Consider the following 14,873-nt stretch of genomic DNA (forward strand, 5'->3'; position numbering starts at 1 on the left):
GTGAAACTGAAGGATAGAAAAGAACAAGAGAGACTAGAAGTGCTTGTTTTCGTGGTCGTATCTGTAGTGGTGAGGTGTACCGAGGAGGGGAAGCACGTTATGGTCACCCCTGAAAACTAAAGCTCTTCGGCACATCAAAGAGAACGGACCCATTGTAGGGCGGACTAGAGGCTGCGGCGGCCGAGGCAAGACCACTGTAAACACCCCAACATGTATTCTTGTCTTCCTTGTAATCTTCTATACGCAAATACGAGGGAGGCCAGACTGAGCGGCGGAAGAGAGAAAGGGCCAGTTCGACAGTCCAACACAGTGTAAGCGCCCCAACCAAACTATATTCTCCACAAAGATTCGTTATTTCAGCTCAATACTAGATACTAAGGAGTGGATTCCTAAAATTCCCTCATTTTATATCAACGCCAAACACTAAACAAGGCATTTCCGTAGTATTTTGTGATTGGTTGTGGAGATTACAAATTTGCTGTACTATAAAACTGGCCCCAAAACAAACGCTATTGTATGTAGGCCTGCAAACACTTATCACCAAGAAACGTGGTATTAAACCCGTGAATAATGATAGATGTAGTGTAAACATTGGTTATAGATTTTGTTCATTAAAGCAAACTCCGATTTCATTCATCTACCGTACACCAAAGCTTGCGTGACTAACCCTATAACTAACACTAACCGCTACTGTTGCTTCGCGGTAGTCAGTTGCGTTTCGTTCGGTAACTCGTTTTGCGGGGCTAATCGAACTATTCATTGGTGTTTGGCTATTACGAAATTTATGCTACGTTCTTATCCGAGGCAGGTTCGTGATTGTGTTAGGTGTCAGGTGGAAAAGGGAAAGAAGTGGGCAAACATTGTGAAAGGTTCGTGATATATAGTGGCATGTGGCTGTGTGTTTTAAGCATGGTGGAGAGGATCGCTTTGGTTACCCCTGAAAACTTGCTCTCCTATCCCTCCTATCTATTTGCAACAGACAAAAGCATACAATCACATACTTATAGTCTCACCTTCGCTTCAAATGAATATCTGAAGTAAACTATAGACTTAGTGCTCCACATTCTGATCGCTTGTAACTCAATCCACACACCACAACTTCACTATGTTCCCTCTTTCCGAGCAAACGAATACACAGCAATACGTACGGCCGAGTGAGAAGACTTATCCACACCGCAGGACTGCCACGAGTGACTTTGAGTGAGAGCGGAGGAGTCAAAGATAGATTGGAATCGTATTACTTCGATGCTTCGACTAGACTGGAACAGACTCATTTGATGTTGAACTGTCTCAGAGCTTGCTTAGTCACTGATAACTACCATTAAGCGATAGATAAACGAAATATGTTAAGGTCTTTACGTGTTGATATTGTGTCGTCTTTGTAATATTTTCTAAACAAACACGAGGGAGGCAAAAGGCTGAGCAAAAGGTGACACAAAACAGAAATCACGGTAGGTAGTCCTTAATTAAAACACCGATCATAATAAAAAGCAGTACAAAAGCCATGCATAATGACAGTTGTAATGCTGGCACTGATAATGGCTATGGCTCATTATTACTAACTCCGATTTCACTTAAGTTAGCGTACATTAATAATCTTACGCAGCTAAACCTATAACCACACTTTTATACGTAGTAGGGACTATTGCTTCGAGGCAGTTAGTGGGGCTCCAATCGCAGAAGGCAGACTGCAGATTCATCACACAACAACCCAGTGAACCCTACTTGAGATATCACTGAACAACCTCATCTCTTAATCGTCAGTTCGCGCACTACACTCACGCATGTTCCTATTCCGAGTACACCAGTATATCGAAAACACTAAGGGTCGTATCATAAGCCATTTCGTTGGCCAAAAACACCTATTTGACAAGGCTTTCGAAGGAGTTGTGGGAATTTCCAGAGGTAGTTTTATGACCCTGGTGGTAGTTTGACCCTTCCTCTGAGCCATGAACCTGAAGAAACACTCATTAGAACCCGACAAACTCCCTCTTTGACCTTTAGTAATAGCTGATGTGAGGGGCGAAAGTGTCTTGAAATACCAACTTAAATACCGAGGGTCAAAACAGTGCCCACATCGTCACCCACCCACCATGACACCGCCGTGAGTCTTGGAGAGGAAGCGGAAGTGAGTCAGAGAGATTCGAACCAAAACTCCGATGCCTCGACTCGACTCGGACTGGTTTGATACCGAATTGTCCACCCGATTGTTTACAAATTGACATATGAACAAAGTAAGAAAACAGATAAATTAATAAAATATGGTAAGGTCTCTGCTTTGCGAATCACTACGTTTTACATTTGTTATTGTGTATACTCTCTCTCTCTCTCTCTCTCTCTCTCCTTCGAAACACCATTCTCCTTTTCAATAGTTCACTCATTTCCTCATATATTCCTACAATACTTAACACCCATCCCTCTTCAGACTCCTTCCATTATCCCCCTCATACTCAACCTTCATCTACCTCCTCCTTTCCCTCAACTCCCTCTCCCTTCCGTCCTCCTTCCATTTCTTACACTCACTCCATGTAATTTTCTATTCTTTTTCTTCTTCCAAACTTCTTCCATTATCGTAATCTCTTAATCTTTTACTTTTCTTACCTACACTGCAAGTTGCATCCCATTACCTATCTTCTTTTCTTAATTGGCCTTCCCTCTCTCCTTTTATTCCCTTTATAACTGCACCACCTTCCCTTTCTACACTTTTCCTCCTCTTCGCTTTCCTTCTCGCTGTTTTCCTTCTATTCCCTTCGTTTTATTTTCTCTTCTTTCTCTTTTCCCACTCCTTTCAATCTGTTTTCGTATATCTCCACTTTCCTGCCCCTCCACTTTTATCCTCTTTCCTTTCTTTCCCTTCGCTTTCCTTCCATTTCCTTCGTTTTCCTTCCATCCCTTTCTATCCTCGTCCCTTTCTTTTCTTTTCCTTTTCTTTCCTTTCCTTTCCTACCCTACCCTACCCTTTCCATCCCCATCTCATCCCTATCCATTCCACCCCTTTTATGCTAGAACATCCCTTTCTTTCCCTTCCCTTCCCATCACTATCCTTCCTTTTCCTTCCCTTCTCTTCCCCGCAGAAGCAAACACACCCTAAGTATCGTCTAAAGCCCCATAATATCACAACAACAGATTAACGCAACACTCCTTCACACCTGGAAAGGAAGGTAAGGGAATGGGAGGGAGGGAGGTGGGGAAGGTGAGGAGGTGGAGGGGAGAGCAAAAATGGAGGAAGACTGGGGAGGTAAAGGAAATAACAGGTTGATAGGGAAGAAGAGGTGTGGGGTGAACAAGAAGGACGGAAGGGGAAAATTGATAGGGGTGGATAAGGGAAGGATAGGGAGTTAATGGGAAAGAGTATAGCAGGGAGGATATGAGGGGAGGGGAGGGGATGGGAGGGGAAGGGGAGGGAAGGGGAATGAAGAGGCAACTGCTTGTAATTATACTCTTAGTAACTTTTTTTTTGGTATTTTTCTTGTATGTTTATTTTTAACACATGAATAACCTCGTGAGAGAGGGGAGGGTGAAGGAAAGGAATGGTAGGAAAGGGTGATAGAGTTGAGGGAAATGAAGGAGTCATGGAAGGAAAGGAAGGGAAGGGAGCTTGGACTTGATGGAGGAGGAAGAGGAGGGCAAGGGAAGGAAGGGTAGGTAGGGTGATGGAGGAGGGAAAAACTTAAAGTTGGGAGAGTTATCAGGTCATTGCCCCCATACCTGTGTACCCCCCCCCCCCAGCAATTAGTAATTACCGTACATGCACATGGAGTCTCATTTTCAGTCCTGCTATTTTTTACCTGCAAATTGCCCTACTTAAGGCGTGGAGGGAGTGCATGAGGGGAAAAGGGGTGTTAGTTGTTCCTCATGTCTCAGTTACCGCCCTGCTCTGCCGGAAGGCGCCGCGATTTTTTTTTTTTTTTTTTGATCGACCGGATCCGCGGTCAGGGGTCCATTCTGCTCTCCATCCTAAAACCGATGAGGTTGGTTTGTCGGCACCAACACAGCATTAACTTTATATTCCTCTTGGCATTTGGCGAAGAGTGCGACAGTTTGCCTGCCGAAGCCGGGGGACGAGAAGGAAGCATTGGGCCCCCTCACGGCTGAAGCGAGGTTAACGGAGGGAGGGGAGGGGGGGCGGCTGACCAAGGCCACGACCCTGAGAAGGGAAAGCGTGCATCATTGACTTACTTAACTGACGACGAATCAAGGACTCGCTTTGGGGAAGAAAATAAGTTGTCAGAGATGAAGAAAAAACGGGAGATAAAGGTGTTATCTCAGCCTCTTGGGGGGGCAAGCCGGCCGGTCCCCAGCCCGGAGGAATGGGGAGTGTTGCTGACCCTGGCTTGACTGTCCGGGTGGGATGCTGACCCTAGAAGTTCGGGTCATCCATAACAATACACAACACCGAAAAAGAATAAAATAATGAGCACCATCACACTTGGAGTCAGACACCATCATCCTTTTTGTTTCCTCTTTACTGTCTCACTATTTTTTCATATTTTCCCTCTTTCTTGTTTATTCTTTATCTTTTTTTTCTTTTTCCCATTCGTCAGTGTCAGCCAGCAAATCCAAGTATAATCCCAAGCCAATGACACAGTGAAGGGCAGAGGCCAGTGCGTTCATCCAATCACACGTGTTAAAGGCGAGAGCACAAAACTTAGTAATGGTCAGTGTTTTACAAGACATTTCAACCTTAAAAAGATTCTTGTGTTTCTTATCCTGGTGGGTATGAAGCGAGGAAAGACAAATATCCTGAAGAGAAGGTGATGGTTTGGGTTTCAGAGGTGCAGATGTGTGTGTGTGTGTGTGTGTGTGTGTGTGTGTGTGTGTGTGTGTGTGTGTGTGTGTGTGTGTGTGTGTGTGTGTGTGTGATATAATATGAATGTTATATATTACATATATTATACATTATATATATATATATATATATATATATATATATATATATATATATATATATATATATATATATATATATATATATATATATATTATAATGAAATGGTAGTCCCTATTTAAATGACGGAAACATTAGTTTAAATGGCGCATCGCTCCCCGTCGCACCGTCGCACCTGACACACCTTTGTTGACCTTTCCTCTCGCCCCGCTCACCTCGATCTCGCGGCGTAAGTCATCCCACTCCCACAGGAGCTCGACGCGCATCACGGTCTTCCTTAACACGTTCCGAATGGGTTCCATTAAATAGAAGCACTTTTAAACCACTCAAAACCAACACGGCGTCGCTGTCGTCAATGTCGCCACGCGAGTCAAATGAGCAATTATCCAAACGTGACATGTTACACCTATTTCCCATAAATAGAAATAGCCTATTAAAGATATTTATAGTCATCTGACATCGAAACTACGTCAGTCAAATGAAAGTGCATTTTGTTTCGTATTATGCATTTTGTATTATGTCGATTTAAATGCCCCGTCTCCGGTAGGCTATGTGTCGTGCGCCGACTCCCGTTTTCTTTCAAACTATCATAGCCTAAGCGTCAAATGAGCTTCTCCATCTACATTATATTCTGATGTAATATCTATTAAAATACACTTTGCTGCTGGTTTTCTTTCGTATCTTAGATTATGGATAACGATTACGTTTTCTGCGAGATATTTATTACGATATTTATCGAGCAGGGAAAACATTGCGATAATAAATGTTTATTTATTTATTTATTTAAAAGCTCAGCCAGCCAGCCAGTCCATAATGGAGAACTCACATCCATTACAACTCCTTCATCTCCTCCCACTAATGCTACCAATAACATAAACAATAATAATGACCCAATAAGAACAATGCAGGAAGGGAAGAATATCGTATCTCCATTACACCAAAAAGTACGTCGCGGGGATCGGTAACAAGAGACAGGAGGGGGGAAAAAACGGAGAAAGAACAAAGGAAGCACAATAAAGGGTCAGAGGAATTAAAGGATGACACTGAGGAGAGAATTAGCTCGTCCAGAGGGGTCAAAGTGCCCTTGGTTCAACATTTTAATCAATAGGAGTAAATTCAGGCGACACAGAAAACGAACGATCGAGCGCCACAGAAAATTGTCCTCGAGACCACTTTGAGGGGGACGAAGGAAGACTGAGGGCGGGGAGGAGGACAAATTCTCGGCCTTATTATTGAACTGGAGGTAAAAAAATCAAAAGAACGACTTCCAGATAATATTAAAAAAAGACAATGAGCAAAGAAAAAAAAGAAGGCGATAGTATGAGACAGACAATTGGAAAAGCAAACTTGATAATGAGGAAAACAATAAATATATGAATTACACATACACATTCTACTTCTTCTTGTTCTTATCATTACTATCTATGTACAGGAGTTGCCTTGCATATATCTACCAGGCTCTTGCAGACTCCTTATGTTCTTATGTTCTTATGTTTAAAAGGCCACTCACTTCCTTTGTTACCAGGCCTGTTTCTTCCTGCTGTCTCCATATATTACCGCTCCTCGTGTACGTAAGTCTTGGTATAATGTTGATACGAATATTCTTCTCTTCCTGTATTACCATTGCATCGTTGTTAGTGTTTGTTATTTATATCATTAGTTGAAGGATACGAGGTTGTAGCAAGGGGTGACTTTTAAATTGGGTCCCTGTTGTGAATGAGTCTTTCCAATGTGGCTTGTTTTTTTAGTGTTTGTTTGTAGATTTTTTTTTTTTTTTTTTTTTTTTTGCCTCGGGGTTTGGTGTTCATCTGTATGTCTTTAGTTTTCCCTCGTTCTTTTAGGCCTTTCTCTCCTCTTACGTCTTCATTCTTTTTTTTTTTCTGTTGTATAATTATTTTCCGCATCGTTATTACAATCTTCCATGTATATTTCTTCCTTCTTTCTTCTTTTCTTCTTCGTGTTAATATTATCACCACTGTTAATATTACTTTTATTATTATTATTATTATTATTATTATTATTATTATTATTATTATTCACAAATTACCAATACCACAGTCATCATCGCCACTGCAAAATACCACAATTAATTTGAAAGTTATAATTTCAGTCTGAATTATATTATCCTCTATCTCTCACCCCCCCCCACCCCCCCCACCAGCATCATTACCACCATCAACATCACCAGCATCATCATCAGTATTACTACCACCCCTCCACCACCACCACCACCACCAGCATCTCCACCAAAATCAACAGCAATTTGAACCCTATGATTTAACTTTATATTTTACCCCCCTCCCCTCTCACCACCATCACCCACCATCACCACCACCACCATCACCACCTCCCCCCACCTCCTAATTAGCGCCACAAGCTGGTTCACTCATCAATCAACTAATCATCCGCGCCTCTGAGTCTCGAAGCGAATACTACATTAGCTTACTTCTGTGATATTGTTTTTGATATACTGGTACACTAAAATGATCTACTCTAACTATTGTTGTAGAAAATATAAAGACTAGACACGTTTCCCTTTGTAACTATTTCGTTTTCTATTTTCTTTCCATTGTTTTATACTTTTTCTTAAGGTAAAGACTCCTGGAGATGTTTGAGTATAAAATGGCCTCTCTGACAAAAAAATCTATATATAGTTTGATTTTTTATTTATTTATTAAGTACGAGTATTAGAGTATGAAGATATCTCACGGACGAACAGTTATCAGTCTTTTCATGTATTCTCTTGTGATATATCTATTGTAGCAGCGTGTTGCAAGGATTATTTTGTATATGATCGGGCAGGTACCCTTTCAGTGACCAGATGTGTTTTTGATCAGGTACATTTTCCGGTCAGGTATATTTTTGACCAGGTATCTTTTTCGACCAGGTATGTTTTTCGACCAGGTACCTTGTTTCCTTATGGACCTTTATGGACTAGGAACCTTTTTTGATCCTTCTCCTTTTCCATAATAAAAGATACACAGCCAAAAATCAACAAAGTCACCCACCAACCATCCAGTTTAGGTTAGGCATCAATCTACTCTCTACCATTAAATATATAAGTGGCGTGGATTTGTGAGTCAGTCGGGGCTATCTCGATTACCTCGCTTCAACATCATCACCATCACCACCACTATCACAAACATCACCATCACCACCACACACCAAAACACTGCCTCCATCACCCTTCATCATCACTGAACCCACCACCACCATCAATATCCTTACCTTCACTACATTTTCCATCACCACCATCACCACCACCATCTCTATTGTCATCTCCTCATCTCTTTCACCATCTTTTATTCTACTCTCTCTCTCTCTCTCTCTCTCTCTCTCTCTCTCTCTCTCTCTCTCTCTCTCTCTCTCTCTCTCTCTCTCTCTCTCTCTCTCTCTCTCTCTCTCTCAACCCTTCCCTCTCCATCGTTAACTAATTACATTTTTCTCCATTTTTTTTTCATCCCTGCATTATCAGCTTCTGCATTATCATCGGTTTCCTTTAATTCTCCCTCTTGTTCCACCTCATCAGAGCCTTTCAATATTCCTCTATCATTTACCCTTTTCCTCATTCCCTTTATCTTTCACTTAGACCATTATCCTTTTAATCAGCCATCTTCATTTTCCAATTATAAACAGTATCGCTTTCCTTCTCTTATCTTTAAACATCACTGCTTCCATTCAGTTCCTATTAATATCGCTTTATCATACAGACATTATTTATTTATCTTTTCCCTTAACTCAACTATCATAATCATCAGCCATCATTAATTTCCGATAATTATATATGTATGACAATGGCCAGGATACATATAGAAAAAAACGAATGGAAGTCAGTGGGAGAGGCCTTTGTCATGCATGGGAACGATACCAGCCGACGGCATTAATGGTGATGTTATGTAATTACTACGCTATTTATATGATCAGCGTATCTGCATGGTCCTTGGCGAAGGACTGGGCTCATCAAACGCTCCTGTTGTTACTGATTTATTCTTGATATTGTTCATGTCTGGGAAAAGTTTACTCATTCATAATAAAAGTCAAGTAACTGTCCATCAGCGCTGTGCCGCCCTCACCAACACCACCCACGCAGACCCCATCGTAACGCCCCCTTGTTCCCTGCCTCACGCTGCCACCCGTCACCTACCAACCTCCGCCCCAACCAGCCCAGAGGGCTTACACGTTAGTTAAATATTCCAGAGACGCAAAGGTTGTTTGGCCGAAATCGTGGCGGCGAGTCAGCGAGCGTGGCGGCGAGCGAGGCATCAGACGGGCAGGAGGAGAAGGACCCGAGGAGGGCAGCGAGGGGCCCCGGGGACCCCCTCGCGTCCTGCTGCTGCTTCTGCCCGGCCGACGCCCCGTGCACGGCGGAGAGGCAGCAGATGACGTGAACAGGTAAGTGAAGGAGTCAGACTCCCCTCTACGCCACTGGGTCAAAGTCTTCCTCAATACTTGGTCAAAGTTGTCCTCAATAGGGCTAAAATCGCCTTCAACAAAGGGACAGATTCCTTATGCAGTATCTTTAACAAAGCTTCCATACCCTTCAACTTTAGGAGCATGGAATTCTCTGTTAATAAGATGCCCCAATACGTTAGTAGTTGGCAGGCTACGTGTACTGGGTGGCCACCGCTCGGCGGAGTCCTGAAGTCCTTACCCTTGCCGTTTTGCCGAGCCATGGGGGTCCTCTCGGCGGAGTCCTGAAGACCCCTTATTACATTCGTGTAGGGCGCATCGACCCTTTGTTGAAGCGGACTTGTCTTTATTGAGCATAACGAGCACTGTATCGAGGCAGACCGGCCTTTGGCTTCCACAGCACAATCAAGACTAACTCAGACTTTTCTTCCCCAAAACTAACTTACATTTTCTTCTGTTTCAGGTAATCGTTCAATGAAAAAATTGTTTTCTCTTCACAAACTTTAGTTCTCTCTCTCTCTCTCTCTCTCTCTCTCTCAGTATCATATGTATGCGTAATAACAGCAGCATACAAAATAAAGCCAGTTACAGTATATATAATGAACACTATTCTTTCCTATTAAACACTATTTTTTTCTATTTACTATTTTTTTTATTTTTTCCTATTCCTATTTCCTATTTTCACTATTTTTTTCATTTTCTATTTCAATTTCCTATTTTCACCAATTTTCCTAAGCTTTAATTATTATTCCAACCAACCAACTCGGTGTCATTATTATACAATCGCCTTTTTTTTCCATAACCACCATCACTATCATCTTCCAGTGTCACTTTCCTGTACTGAACGCTAACCTCTTCAGTTTTCTTCTTTGAGTCTAACTTCAGTCACCATTACTATCACTAATATCACTATCACCATTCATTTCACTTTCCTACAATGAACGCTACCACCTTCTTGTTCTCCTCTTTATCTCACCATTCTATCAGATCGTTTCAATGTCACTTTCATCCTCTTAACCACCATGATTTTCTTTCTTTTCTCTTCAACTTCAAACATCCATTCACTATTTCATTATCAAGCTCATTTTCTTTCTCTCCTCTCTAACTTTTTAACTTCAATCACCATTCTGTTCAATCCTTTTAAATGTCTGTTTTTTTTTTTTTCCTGTCACGAACAAAATCATTCTCTTTTTTTTTTTCGCGTTAACTTCAAACATCTAGCTATTCAACATTCCATTATCGTACTATCTTTCTCTTTTTCTCCCCTTTAAATTCCATCATTCTATTCAACCCTTTTCAATGTCTCTTTTTACCCTTTAAAAGCACCATCACTTTCTCTCTTTCCTCGTTAACTTCAAACATCCATTCAACATTCCATTATCACCCGCATTTTCTCCCCTTTCTCTGTCATTAACTCCAGGTAGCATCATTTTCGCCCCGCCGTCACTTTCCCCTAGCGAGCACCGTTCGCCTGCAAGGAAGATAGGGTCGAGTGTTACCTGTCCCGTCCCTTACCTGGCGCACACCTGGACACTGTCGCGATAAAGGGACTATCAGGATACCTCTCCGAATTTATGTACATTACCGAATTCGCTTGGCTGACTCCTGCGTGTGGGGAGGTGGGGGTTGTGTGTGAGGGGAGGGGGGGAAGGAGGTTGTTTGGGGGGGAGGGGGAAGGGGGAATGTGTTTGGGGGGAGGTGTGTGTGTGTGTGTGTGTGTGTGTGTGTGTGTGTGTGTGTGTGTGTGTGTGTGTGTGTGTGTGTGTGTGTTCGTCTATGTCTTTCTGCTGTCTACTACTGCTACTACTACTACTACTACTACTACTACTGCCACCACCACCACGATATCATAACCCACAAATAAATCCTGCAAATAAGCGTAAAAACAACCTTACTCATACCTCAAACCACTGAAAAGGCAAGTCCCACAGCCATGAATAAAAGATGAATAAGCAATGAATAGAGACCAGTGTGCAGAAAGCCAACGACTCATGAATGGAGGAGGAGATGAATGCACGCTGGGTGACTGGCTCTCCCTCCCTCCCTCCTTCATTACCTCACACTCTCCATTGACGATACCATTATCCACTCGTTGCTTTAAGGGGGTGTGATACTGCATGTTTAAAGGAGTGAGGAAGCTTCTGGCTATATCCTTCATCATTTCGGGGCCCAAGAACACGTATTTGACATGGTTTCCGTTGGAGTTCTGGGCATTTCCAACGGTAGTTTCATGATCCTGGTAACAGTATGACCCTTCTTCTGTACCATGAACCAAAAAAACACTCATGAGAAGCTGATTGATGTATTTTGTGGCCTTTAGAATAAGTTGATGTGAGAAGCGAAGAACCTGAGAAAAACGATCTTAGACATTTCGACACCCAATCACACATATCTGACACGGTTTTCATAGGAGTTCTGGGCATTTCCAGCGGTAGTTTAATGACCCTGATGGTAGTTTGACTGTTCTTCTAAACTGTGAACCAATAAATTACTCATAAGAACCCGACTGATGCCTTATATGGCCTTTAGAATGAGTTGATGTGAGAGGCGAAGCGTCTGAGAAAAACGATCTTAGACATTTCGACACCCAATCACACATATCTGACACGGTTTTCATAGGAGTTTTGGGCATTTCCAGCGGTAGTTTAATGACCCTGGTGGTAGTTTGACTGTTCTTCTATACTGTGAACCAAGAAATTACTCATGAGAACCCGTTTGATGTCTTTTGTGGGCCTTAGAATGCGTTGATGTAAGAGGCGAGGCGTATGAGAAGAACCGCCGAATCACATGGTTTTCACAGGATTTTGGGGCATTTCCAGGAGTAAATTAAAGGCCCTGGTGGTAGTCTGACCCTTCTTCCCAAAAATCACTCTTAAGAACCCGACTGAACTCATTATTGCCCTTTGGAAAGAGTTGATGTGGGAGGCGAGAGTGGTTGAGGATACCAAACTTAATGTTACGAGATTATTACCCCTCGGGACTTGCGTTTGAGCGAAGGGAAGGATAATTACGCCTTTGTTCATCGGTTTTAATATTCATGCAGGTAATCTGGGCGCCCGGGGTTCGAGGGAGGAGAAGAAGGCTCAGGGAGGATGATGATGATAAAGTTATGAAGATGAAAGGAAGAATGAGAGGGAAATAATGCAGCGAGGAAGAAGATGAAGGAGAAGAAAAGTAAGATTAGGGAGATGATGATGGTAATAATGAGGGGGAAGATAATGATGGCAATAATAACGAAGAGAAGGAAGATGATGGTAATGATAATGGAGAAAAGAAAGATGGGAGGCGTGGTGATGATGATGGTGGTGTTGTGAAGATGAAAGGAAGAATACAAGAAAGATATGAAGGGAAGAAAAGAAAAGGGGGGTAAGAATATGATAAAGAATATGAAGATAATGATCAAAGCAATGAGGAGGAAGATAATGCTGATGGTAAGATAAATATGATAATGACACAGATAACAGAGAGAGAGAGAGAGAGAGAGAGAGAGAGAGAGAGAGAGAGAGAGAGAGAGAGAGAGAGAGAGAGAGAGAGAGAGAGAGAGAGAGAGAGATAACTTCGTAATATGCAGAACTTTAACACTTTCACAAATTGATAAAAACAACTTGGTTATAAAACACACACACACACACACACACACACACACACACACACACACACACACACACACACACACACACACACACACACACACACACAGAGTTGTTATGTCTTACTGTTGTTGTTGTTATCATAATTATTATCAAAATTTATTACTTTTTTATTTTTTATTTAAACAAATTTTTACTTTCTACTTTCTACTTTTACTAATAGAAATTTTATTATTACAACAACTATCACTATCCAATTCCTTTTTTTCTTTCATTTTCTAATCTCTACCACTGTTCCCTCCCTTTTTATCTTTCTTTTTTTCTAATCTCTCTCTCTCTCTCTCTCTCTCTCTCTCTCTCTCTCTCTCTCTCTCTCTCTCTCTCTCTCTCTCCTGCTTTCTGCTTTGCATCACGAACATTTTTCTTGAAAGCGAAATTTCCCAACTTCATTAATCTTCAAAATTTCACCCTCCGTTTTATCTTTTTCCTCCTCCTCCTCCTCCGTCATTCCATCATTCTTCCCTCTTCTTCCCTCCTCTTCCTCCTTCTCCTCCACTTTAGTCTTCTTTTTATTTCATCTTAATTTTCTTCTTCATATTTTTCGTCTTCCTCAATTTTTCCTCCCCTTTTTTTATTTCTATTCCGGCTTCTCTCCATCATCATCCTTCTGTGTGTGATTTTATTCTTCGTCTTCCTCTTCTTTTCTCTTCCTCTCCCTCTCCTCCTTCTTTTCCTCTCCATCATTATCTCCATTTTACTTCAATTTCACGTTCATCCCATCATCATTATGCGTCTTGCTACATACCATTACTCTCTCTCTCTCTCTCTCTCTCTCTCTCTCTCTCTCTCTCTCTCTCTCTCGACAGTGAAATATTCCTCGTGAACAAATGCCATGAATCTATTTAAACTTAACAAAAAAACTATTGAATCGCATCAGCCTTGTCAATCTTATCCTTTCATTTATCTATCTGTTTACATCCCAAACTTGAATAGAAGGAGAGATATATGGAAATGAAGCTTTTTTTTTTCGAAGTATAACAATGATATTCTGAACAGTGACTAATGGGTAGAAACGAATTATGGTTAGAATAAAAATTTATGGCCTAGATTTTTTTTGGGTGGGTGGGGGTGGGGGGGTGGGGGGGGGACGTAAACAAGAATGAAATGATATATGACCACAACGTACCATTATGACTTTTTTTTTTTACAGTTCAGGAAGCAGCTCAAGGGCAAAAAAAAGAAAGTGTCAAAAAAAAGCCCGCTAATCGCTGCTCCCATAAAAGTGAAAAGTAAAAAGTGTCCATAAAAAGAGGTCAACTTCCTCCCACATACAACAACAACAGACAAGTATAAAACGGATGTGGATATCTTTGTTCAGTCAGTCAGTCATATCAATACTCGCCCATAGCCAGTCAGTCAATTGTTTCTGCAGTTAGTCAGTCAGTCTGTCAGCCAATCACTCACTCCAGCAGTCAGTCAGTCAATCATTCATATCAGCTAGAATATAAAAAAAAAATACAGAGCTGGTTAAAAACACATTAGATAACAACAAAACCGATATTTCTCTCTTTTCATGGTGGTGGTGATGGTGGTAGTAACAGTAGTAGTAGTAGTAGTAGTAGTAGGAAAAGGACAAGGAGCAATACAAGTAATAGTAGAAGTAGTATACGGTTTGATAATATAAATAGTGTTAGTAGTATTGGTAGTGGCAAACTTTTTATCCTCGAATACTGGTAAGGGAATAACAACGGTAAGCTAAAACAAATAAAAAAAAGCTCCTTAGGGAAAAGAGGAAAAGTTGGAAAGCTTCGTTTAGTCGGCGCAACATCTGTGGTCATATGCCGGAGAGAGACAGGAGGGGAAGGACTTATAGGAGAAAGGGAAAAGAGGAGTTGAAGGACCAAACCGTCACCTTTACCTTACGACTGTGACCTTTGCGCTGGGCATGATGTGATTTACCTGCAAGAGAAACAAGGAGATTTGTG

Source organism: Eriocheir sinensis, chromosome 67 (genome assembly GCF_024679095.1).
Source record: "Eriocheir sinensis breed Jianghai 21 chromosome 67, ASM2467909v1, whole genome shotgun sequence".
NCBI classification, from domain to species: Eukaryota; Metazoa; Arthropoda; class Malacostraca; order Decapoda; family Varunidae; genus Eriocheir; species Eriocheir sinensis.